The sequence below is a fragment of the Phaenicophaeus curvirostris genome, chromosome 4 (genome assembly GCF_032191515.1).
Source record: "Phaenicophaeus curvirostris isolate KB17595 chromosome 4, BPBGC_Pcur_1.0, whole genome shotgun sequence".
Classification (NCBI taxonomy): domain Eukaryota; kingdom Metazoa; phylum Chordata; class Aves; order Cuculiformes; family Cuculidae; genus Phaenicophaeus; species Phaenicophaeus curvirostris.
Genome location: NC_091395.1, coordinates 62,153,253 through 62,163,569, shown reverse-complemented (window position 1 = coordinate 62,163,569; position 10,317 = coordinate 62,153,253).

Below are 10,317 nucleotides of genomic sequence, written 5' to 3'. Positions count from 1 at the left end.
TCGTCTGACAAAAGCCAAACTCTAATAGAGAATAATTCAGTTTTTCAGCATGTCTGTGCCTGCACACATATACATCTGCTAATATCTGCACTGTCTGCTTTTAAAGCAAACTCTCGAGTGCTCTGGACTAAGAAGTTACAAGAGTAAAGTAAGGACAACTTGTTCACCTCTCTGACCTTTTTATACTGCTGGTGGTTATTTTTGTCATATCAGCCTCGATGTGATAATCAGCTGACGTGACTGTGTTTCTTCTCCACAATCTCAAATGTAGTGAAACCTGAACTGCAACCTCAAGAAGTTGTGTGTTACTTATTGTCCAAAGCAAGCTAGCTTTTTCAGTAGTTTTCTTTTCAATTGGATTAACTAGAAGTAAGTCTGATGTGTTCTGTTTTAACAATACACTGTAAAGTGCTTTTAGCAGAGCCAAGAATTTTGGTTTAAAATAGCTCAGTGTGGGGAGGCATGGCATCTTAATATGGGCAAATGTTATGATGGCTCAAGCACTTTACAAGTGTTTTTCTGATTTTCAGGTTTTTCCTATTTCCAGCTTCTGCCCAGTGTACATTTACTTGCCACTTTCTCTTAGAGGGGAAGGATATAATCTGCCAGATCTTATTTATAATCTGCAGACATCTGATTTCCTACAGTTTCCTGTGAATTATGAAAGCAAGTTTAGAGGAGACCCGTGTTCCTGTACTGCAGCAGTGCATTTGAAGTGCAGGCTGGCAGGGAGAGGGGCGCAGGAAACTGGAGCCTCAGAGCACGGAACATACATACCCTCACATCATGCCAAAGTATTATCCACGCTGCCTGGGCAGCCCCTCCTCGCTACCCTCTCCTCACTTCCCTGCCACTCACAGCAAAGAGAAACCCAATCTCAGTTGGGGTGAATTACTTCAGATTTTTAGCAGAGTATGTGAGCAGAAAGTAATGATGTTGGAAGTTTTATGGAAGGAAAATGAAGGGAGAAATTATAATAGGCATTTCTTTCAGTAGCAGGTAGTAAAATAATGTAACGAGTCTTTCATTAGTGACCATTTGACTAGGAATACCTCTGTGCTATGTAAGTGGTAAGTGTGGAAGGTTCCCAAAAGGGGAATCCCCCAGAACTGTATGTCTGGGGTAACTCCCGTTATCCCATTATATACAGGCATAAACAAAAACATAGTATTTTTAATCCAGTAACTGTGTTTGCCTGGGCATCTCTTGGTGATTACACCTGATATGGTCTGGTATCAGGTGCTAATGAGAACTTGGATAAATAATGAACAAACATTGTGAAGTATTGTAGGCAGAAACCAAAATTGTAGGTCAAGAATTTGGCAAATACTGGGTCAGCAAACTGCAGAGGACCTTTTTTCCCCCCCACATTTGCAACATATAAAGTCAAGAGAGCAGTGCTGAAAAAGTACATGTATTCTGTCTGCTACAGTAAATCAAGGTACAGGTGTGCAAAGTTCCTAGGTCACACTGTGCCATTTTGAAAAGCAGCAAGTGAAGAAGCAAATAAGCAGAAATAAGTATTTCATGGAAATTTTAGTCTTGCCATATCAAATTGTAAATGGCCAGAACATACTGGCCCTTGTTCTGCTTCATTCTTACTTTTCCCTTTGTTTTTAATAAAGGGCACCATACAGTCCAGAGTTGGTATTTCCACAAAGCAGAATGAAAGCTCTGGGCTTTCACTGTGAACTTTTGCCAGTGCTGCCCATTAGCTTGTGGTTAAATAAAAAAAAGAGCTTCTGGAATAATATGCAGAAGGAGTGATGACAGGCAAAGTATATGGCATGTGTTGTGCGAAAAGAAGTTAAGGAGAGTAAGCATGACCAATAAACTTGGAAGCCACAGCATCAAATCCTGGAGAAATATTTACATACATCTATACAAAAGCATATTTCACATAGTTGGCAGCCAGGAAAGAACTTGTCTTTCAAGTTTCTTGGATTTTGTCCTTTGAATCATCATGTGGATCCTTTCCAAGTGGTGTATCTAGCCCATATAGTTCTTTTAAGAGAAATGTCACTATTTACACACTCCTGGACTTGCAGAGAATAGTTCTATATCAACTTTGTTTCCTTGGCTGCCTCAGTGGGGTGGGAGCCTGCTGGATATTCCCTTTCTGAATTTGCGAGCAGCATAATAATTAGTACTGGCCAGAAAACAAGCACTTGTTTTCATGAAAGTTGGTGAGGTTACAGCAATTGCTTTTCCTCTGCACTAAAACGAAACCTTGAAGAAATGTTTGAATACTAATGAAGAATGTTTTGCACAAAAAAAAGTATGGTAACCTCATCATAAATCACGGTAAGATCCTGCACTGTGAGGTTATAGCTTTGATATAGCTCTCACTTACTTGCAAACTTTTCTGTTGCAGCTGTTCCACTTTGTAGACGTTAAACATGGCCAGAGTAAAAAATATTTTATTTATGGCCTGATTGATGTTGTATGCATGATTCATTAAACATGGGTCTCCCACTCTGCAGATCTGTGCTTTAAACACTATACCCTTAAATGTGTTTGTCTGTTTGTTTTAAATTGTCTAGGGCATTATTTCCTATCTAAATAGAAAGGCATATCAAAAACTAGTGTGGATGATACAGAAGAATGAAGCAACTGGTTTCTTCAAACTTTTGTGGAGTTACGCCGCAGCTTGTGTCTGCACTACACCTTCTTTCCCACCAGCAGTGTGTTTGTATGTAGGGGATCTCTCAGCACGTTGCCTTGTTTCATGAGAAAATCAATGTACAAACCCCAGCTATGACTTTGTTCTGTTACAAACCTACCATTTTGGCTGAGAAAGTGGGAAATGCAAAAAAGCAGCACTGGTGACAGCAGGAAATTCTTCAGGCAGCAGCAGAGCTTAGGCAGCACCTGATAGAAGGCTCTCCAAGTGAAGAAGGAGGAGCAGATGGCCTGACACTCGAGACCAGCAGGAGACACCAGCACAGAAATGGAAGACAGAGGCTTGGCCTAAAGAAGGAGAACTTTTTGGACCCTTTGGGATGTCTGTTTGCAATAAACAAAGAAAAAAAATCAGTCATCAATATTTGTTACCCTGTCTCACACCAGATAGCGCAGTCAGTGCTGTCATGGCTCCAGCTGGCTACAGGTGAGCTCACACAGCAACAAGCGGAGAAGTGAACACCAATCAGCCAAGGAGAAAGGAACTAGACTGTGCACACCTGTGCAGAAAATTATTAGGGAATAGCTGTTCCTAAACACCCCTTCCCTGGCCATGAGCTTTAGATGCACATGCCATTGTAATGTTAGTAATTTTTAAGGCAGTCAAAACTGTAGCACGGTTTGAAATGCCTGAGCTGCAGGACAGACGTCACGACATCTGGGAAAGATCAGGGTACATCTATATTCTTGTCAGTGTACCTCACTGAATTCTTGTTCTGACTGAAATAATCTGACTGTCCATAAATTGCATCCTAGAAACAAGCTACTTAAAATCTAGTCCTTCCAGTGCCATTTCAGCAGAGCACAGCACTAAGGGAAAAAGCCACTAATGTAGGGATCTCATCCGTTCCACTATCTCTGTAGCCTGCTGTGAAACAATAACATGTAAAAGATTGGAGCTAATCTTCTATGCAATATTTGTAAGGGCATTTGGAAGGACAGAATATGGTGAGACAGAGGTTGTCTTCTAGGACTCAAGGGAACCGAAGAGTATGTAACTTTCTGCTTTATCAAAATACCTAGTGGAAATCATTCAGAAAAAAAAAAAAAATGATACTGACATAGCCATGCTGTAACTCTTTAACAAGGTTCCCCTTCATCTCATCTATTTCTTAAAAAAATGTTCATCTAAGAGGAAGCATTTCTTAAAATCTTTTCGAAATGACTGTTGGGTGGGTGTCAGAAACCTTGTAAAGGCCTGAGCATCAAAACTGCCCATAAGACACTTCTGTATGCTTTAGCAACAAATCTTCCACAAGAAGATCCATAAAGTTATCCAGAAAGGATAGTTTCTTCTGCTATCAAGAAAGCATTGTAAATAAGATGGAGCCATATGTTTTTTCAGTGGTGCACAGTGAAAAGCCTGGGGCAATGACCAAAAAGAGCACCAAGCAAAATACTGGCTAGACTCTTTTTGAAAATCACTGTGAGAGTGGCTGCCTAAAGTGATTCTGGATTCTCCATCCATGAAGGCTTTCAAAACTCTGCTGGAGAACACCCTGAGCAACCTAATCTAACCTTGTAGTTAGCCATGATTTGAACATGTGGTGGAACCAGATAACCTGCGGAAGTCCTTTCCAACCTACATTGTTCAATGACACTGTGAGTTTTGCAAGAATGGCAATTGCTGAATGTTTTCTGTCTGGAAGGGCCTGTCATACATAGTACCGTTCCTTTTTTTATTTTGTAATGCTAATGTGTAACTGGAAAAACAGCTTTATTTTATATCTTTAGCTGTCCATAGAATTTAAGCAGTCGGTCATACTGGATGTGTTTACTTTAAAACCTGATGGCTAACATGTTTTATCAAGGACATTCAAAATTCTAATTTAAGCAGCACAAATAATATTCCACAGCATCTTGCATTCACAGTCAACCTTAAGCTACCTGGAGATTTGCTCTTACATGTAATTGGTTCAGCTATTTTCTTAAAGCAAAGATTAGTTAGATTTCCATCTGTCTTCAGTTCCCTAGATCCCAATATCTTTGGAGACTTGCCTGATAAGGTTCTTTAGTTCTGCTGGCTATCTATTAGAAATCATGGGACCTGTCTGCGTTCTGCAAATTGTTATCACAAAATTGTAGCTTCAGAGAATCACATGGGTTGGAAAGGACCACTCAAAGACAATGGTAGCTTTGCAGTGATGTAAACCAGCTTGTCCTTACTATCCTCAGATGCATCTCATTTGGACACAGGGACTTGTATTCAAACAGGGTGCTTAAATGGTCCCTAACTCTACTATGGGTAGTAATTTTCTCCCCCAAACCCCTAGCTGGGCACTGTAGGCACAAAGACCATAGGAGGCCTGAGAACAGACCTTGCCAGTGAAGACTGAGTCAAAGCCTTTGAGTTACCTCTGTTTTTCCAGTGTCTGTTTAGACTAGGTCACCTACACCATTGAGCAGTGGCTCCATCTTTTCCTCGGTGTTCAGCTCACTGTGGATTTGCCTGTGGAAGCCGTTCTTGGTGTCCTTCTACATCTCACCAGTTTTGACTTTGATCCAGGCTTGGCTTTCTTAATTCTTGCCCTATATGTCCGCAATGCAAAACTGGCCAGGACTCCCCTGGTCCTATAGCTGACTCGCTGGTGCTTCCACAGCCAGAGCTGTCCCTTAGAGACCCACTCACACCCTTACTCCCAGGTAATGTCTTCTGCACACTGCCTCCTCCAGCTTGATCTCTGCTGGCCCTCACACACTCACTGACACGGCCACATTCCAGCCACTGGCTCCAGGGACACACGTGGTCTAACTCTTTGCTGCACTCACACTTCCTTACACCCCTGTGCACACAGAACAGAGCCAGCACCCAGGGAAAGGCTGGAAAGTTAAGAAGAAGACAGAACAGACTTCCCTGGTCAGGCATAGGGCATGGCCACGCAAGTGAACTGAATCCTGTGTTCAGTTCTGGGCCCCTCACCACAAGAAGGATGTTGAGGCTCTGGAACGAGTCCAGAGAAGAGCAACAAAGATGGTGAAGGGGCTGGAGAACAGGCCTTAAGAGGAACAGCTGAGAGAGCTGGGGTTGTTTAACCTGGAGAAGAGGAGGCTGAGGGGAGACCTCATTGCTCTCTACAACTACCTGAAAGGACGTTGTAGAGAGAAGGGTTCTGGCCTCTTCTCCCAAGTGACAGGGGACAGGATGAGAGGGAATGGCCTCAAGCTCCTCCAGGGGAGGTTTAGGCTGGACATTAGGAAAAAATTTTCATGGAAAAGAGTCATTGGGCACTGGCAGAGGCTGCCCAGGGAGGTGGTTGAGTCACCTTCCCTGGTGGTGTTTAAGGCACGGGTGGATGAGGTGCTGAGGGGCATGGTTTAGTGTTTGATAGGAATGGTTGGACTCGATGATCCAGTGGGTCTTTTCCAACCTGGTGATTCTATGATTCTATGAATAGGCAACTATTTACATGACTGTCTCTCTTTATTCCTGTACCTCTCTGTTTTACCACTCCTGTTCCCCCAAAATCTCCCAAACCTCACCTTTGTTTCTCCTCTTAAGCATCCCGTAATAAATCCTATGTGATTGTGAACGGCTTTTCCCCTGCATTCCACAATATTTCCTACCCCTAGGCAGTAAGCCACTTAGTCCAAAAGGTGATCCAGAGAGCTGTTCCCCAGGGCTCATAGAGACAGGTGTCATACCTGGGCAGTGGGGCTGATGACTTTGCTACAACGGTCCTGGGGGAACTTGGAGAAGGAGGTTGTTCCTCAGGGGTCCGCAATTTGGGTTCCTACCTGTGTTTGTGCCCCTGTGCTCCTCTGGGCCTGTGCAAATGAGCCTTTGATGGGCAAATGGCCCCTGTGAGGGACCTGGAGGAGCCAGGCTGGATATCATCTGATCTCTCTCCCCAACCACTGTGTCTCTTGGGCTACTTTGTGGACATGCAGATGAGCTTTATCACACAACCTAAGAGTCTGGGCAATGCTTCTACATTCCTCCTAGATAGTTCATTCCTGCTTCTGCTCTGCCCCTAGCTTTCTTCCAACAATTAAGCTCAGTCAGGAATTCCCAGTTAGGCTGAGCTGGCCTCCTGCCACAGCTTCAACTTCCTGCCCATCAGGATAGACCACTCTTGCACTTTTGAGATTTGTGTCAACCTGCTCTCTTGGGATCTTTTGATGTTCAAGTGTCCCTTCGGGTCATATCTGCCAGGTCTTTGAAAAAGCCACAGTCATTCAGTCACAAATGTTTCAATCACATCAAACTCTAGTTCTCTATCTTTTTTCCTTTTTAAGGCTATTTTTCAAGATTTCCTAAGTTTTTCTTTTACTATTTTTTTTTACTAATTGTCCCTTCTGATCATAAAATTCCCCATCCTGATGATTAGTATCTAGAAATTGTTCACAGACTTTGAGTTTTGAGAAAACTACTACTAGATCAATTAATCCCTAATAAAATAGCAAAGCACCGTTCCTCTATTGCACTGGGTCCCTGAAGGCAACCCAGTCAGTGCTGGTGCCCAGCACCAGAGCATTGAACTGATTTGTCCTAGGAGGTCCATTTTATATGGGCAAAAACAAACTGAAGAAGTGGGGCTGAGGCAGAGAGCTGTGGAAGGTGGTAAGAGCAGCTAGGGGTGTGGAGGGGGAATCTCCCAGAACAACCCAAGCAGGTCCACCAGGCACTGTCTCCAGCCCATCTAAGCTTATTCCAATTACAGATCTGACAGGTGATAGACAGATGGACCCGACCACCCAGTGACTCATACAGGAATAAAACAGCTTTGTGCCGGTGGCCTTAATTCCGCCCTGCCCTTCAGCAGCGCACAAATACTGTATCTGACAAAGAGGAGGCAAAAAGGGGGAGAGGGGGAGAGATGGCTGGCTGGCGTGAGCCTTTGCAGGTGCAGGAATGTTTTGTCTTGAATGAAGAGTTTTCAATTTTGATGTCGCTTTGTCATGTGCTGCTGTGCTGGCACTTTCTGGCTGTACAGTTCAAAATCGGTGCATCCAGCATTAAGCCCTTCATATGTGTACTTCTTCACACTGTTCACACAGAACGTTAAAACAGCTATCATATTTGTTAGATTTTATCAGTATTGGTTTTTCTTTCTTTCTGCCCTCAACCTCCCACACAAGTTTGGAGATGAGTAGCATCCACACCACATATAGCCAAGAGCGTGTGTAGGACAATAAAAATGTCACCAACAAAGCTACAAGGCACAGTGGTGACATTTGGTCCTCCTACACTGTCCTCATTTGTGAGAACACATAGGAAAAAGAATAGTACATTCTGTTTGAGAAAGCAGGATGCTTTATTGAGAGGAGACAGGCATAGTGCTTGTCAGCACAGGCTGATCTAGCATTCTTGTTTCCCCACCAAAACCCCTCAGCAGCACGTGAAACTAAATTAATAATTTCCATGTAGAAAAACAGTCTGCTTAGAAGTGATACAGATGAAAGAACCAGAAAGCCCCAGCAGGCTGTAGTGGGCAAACTGCAAATAATGGCTTGCGGGTGCCATTTTCCAGGATAATTTCCCCCACTCTGTGCCTATGGGCTTGAGCGAGTTGCCCTGCGGTCAGATAAGCCTGCTCTTGCCTGCAGCATTCAGAGTAAGAGCTGTGCTTGAAAAGCCCGCGTGACTCTGCAGTTTCAAACATACATGCATGTATAATAAGTTCAAAAGTGTCCATTACTGACTGAGAGGCAGGTAACAATTAAGATATTACTTATTTTCTGATGTATTAATTCAGGGGCACCTCCTCACACAAAATTCGGTAGCAATGAATCAACACACATGCAAACACAGAGCAGTTTTACTGCTGCACAACTAATTCCTCTACAACTTTTCAGGATGATTAGAAGAAGACTTCAAGTCTGTAATGTTACAGATCTGAAAAGCTGCAAGTGTGCAAAATAAAAAGGCAAAAAAAGCATACGCACATCACTCAGCAATCAACTTCACATCTACATTAGTGATTACTTTAGTGAACTAGTTAGAAATAGGTCAGGCAGGAACTAAATCACCAAAGGAGGCAACAATTTCACAGGATAGAAGAAAGTTATAATGCACCAGTCCCTCAGTTTCAGTCACTCAAATGCCCTGCACTCTATATACAAACTACAAAGAAAAAAACATAGAAGGCTTATGAACTTTTGAACCGCTTCTCTATGCAACAAGGCAGAGAGAGAAAAGCATGCAACATCCTTCCAAAGAACTGACAAAATGCAGAAGGTACGGAAAAAACAAAGATGAAAGTTTGCAGTTAGCTGACGAAGGTCTAAAAGGCAATTAACTTAATCAGCTAGATTTTATACTGCAGCTGCAGTTAGCAATGGAGTACACTGTTATTTACCACAACACAGCACTTTGCATCATTACTATTGCAGAGTTATTTGCACCTTTGTAAGTGGGAGATAATTTTTTTTTTGATCCTGGTTCACAAATGGAAGGAGGCCTATGCAATCACTTCATTTGCTTGTCTGCCTCTACATCTGTCAGCCTTCTCCTTCCCTCCCCCCAAAAATAATTTATTGTCCAATTTCAAATGAAGTCTAGTGAACTGGGCTGTAGAACTGCTCTTCTGATTATTTTTACTCACACATTTACATCTCATTGGGGGGTCTGCCTGGATAAGGTGTGCATTGCTGTGCATGGAAGCCACACTGACCTGTTCTGAGGAGATTAACCATCCCTAGTATCTGATATTCAGACTTAAACATATAAAGAAGCTTTTTGTCTTCAGAAAAAAACTTAAAGAATCTGAAAGGCAAAAAAATGCAATCAGAGTAGAAATTTGTGTCAAATAACAAAAAAATGACCAAGACAATACCACCACACTGAAGAAGACAAGCAGGTGATAGCAACCAAAAGAAGATTTGGGGTCAGTAAGTGAATGCTGGTGCTCAGACTGTCTCCAGACAGCTCATCTGGTAATTAGAAGCATAATGCAGTCCATGTTCCCAGGAGTGGATATGGCTTTGTGGAAGACATGAATGGGATGTTTTTCATGTCTTTCAGGTGGCTGCCAGTTCAAGCTCAGAGTTAAGGCACCATTGTCTGTCTGTTGCTCTCTTTGTCCATCTATAACTCTAGCGTAGGTTCAGTGGAGGCTGCCAGAAAAACACAAAGAAACTTGCAGGCTAATTAACTGTCCTATATCCTGCAAGTGCTTATGCACTTCATCCAGAACACAGGCCTCAAGGAAAGCTCCTGTGGTTGCAGGCTGGGGACTTGAAAGAAAAGAGAGGTGAACGCAATACCCAGACACTGAGTTACAGAAGCATTTTTCACAGTAGCTGGTGTGTACAGTTGGATGGCACACAGCTCTTCACAGATGTCACTTTGTACTAGCTGGTTTCCTTATCCCAGCCCAATTATCATTTTATTTTCAGTGTTCATCTCAAACTTTCTCCAAATGTTATGACAGCATTTACCCTGTGAAATTAGGGAGTGATGAGAAGACGAGAGTCATTGATATTCCAGCATAAGTCAGGAATCAATTATTATCACAGCTTCTGCTCTTTTCAGTTCAAATTCTTTCATTCATATGTTCTGCTGAGAAATGACAGCCAGTAATTACAAGTGCCCACAACACTGGGAGTGATCAGTGGCACTGTGAATACTGTGGTATTGTTGTAATCCAGACATTATGTCAAAACAAGTTCTCGTGACTCCTAAACTCTCGTTTT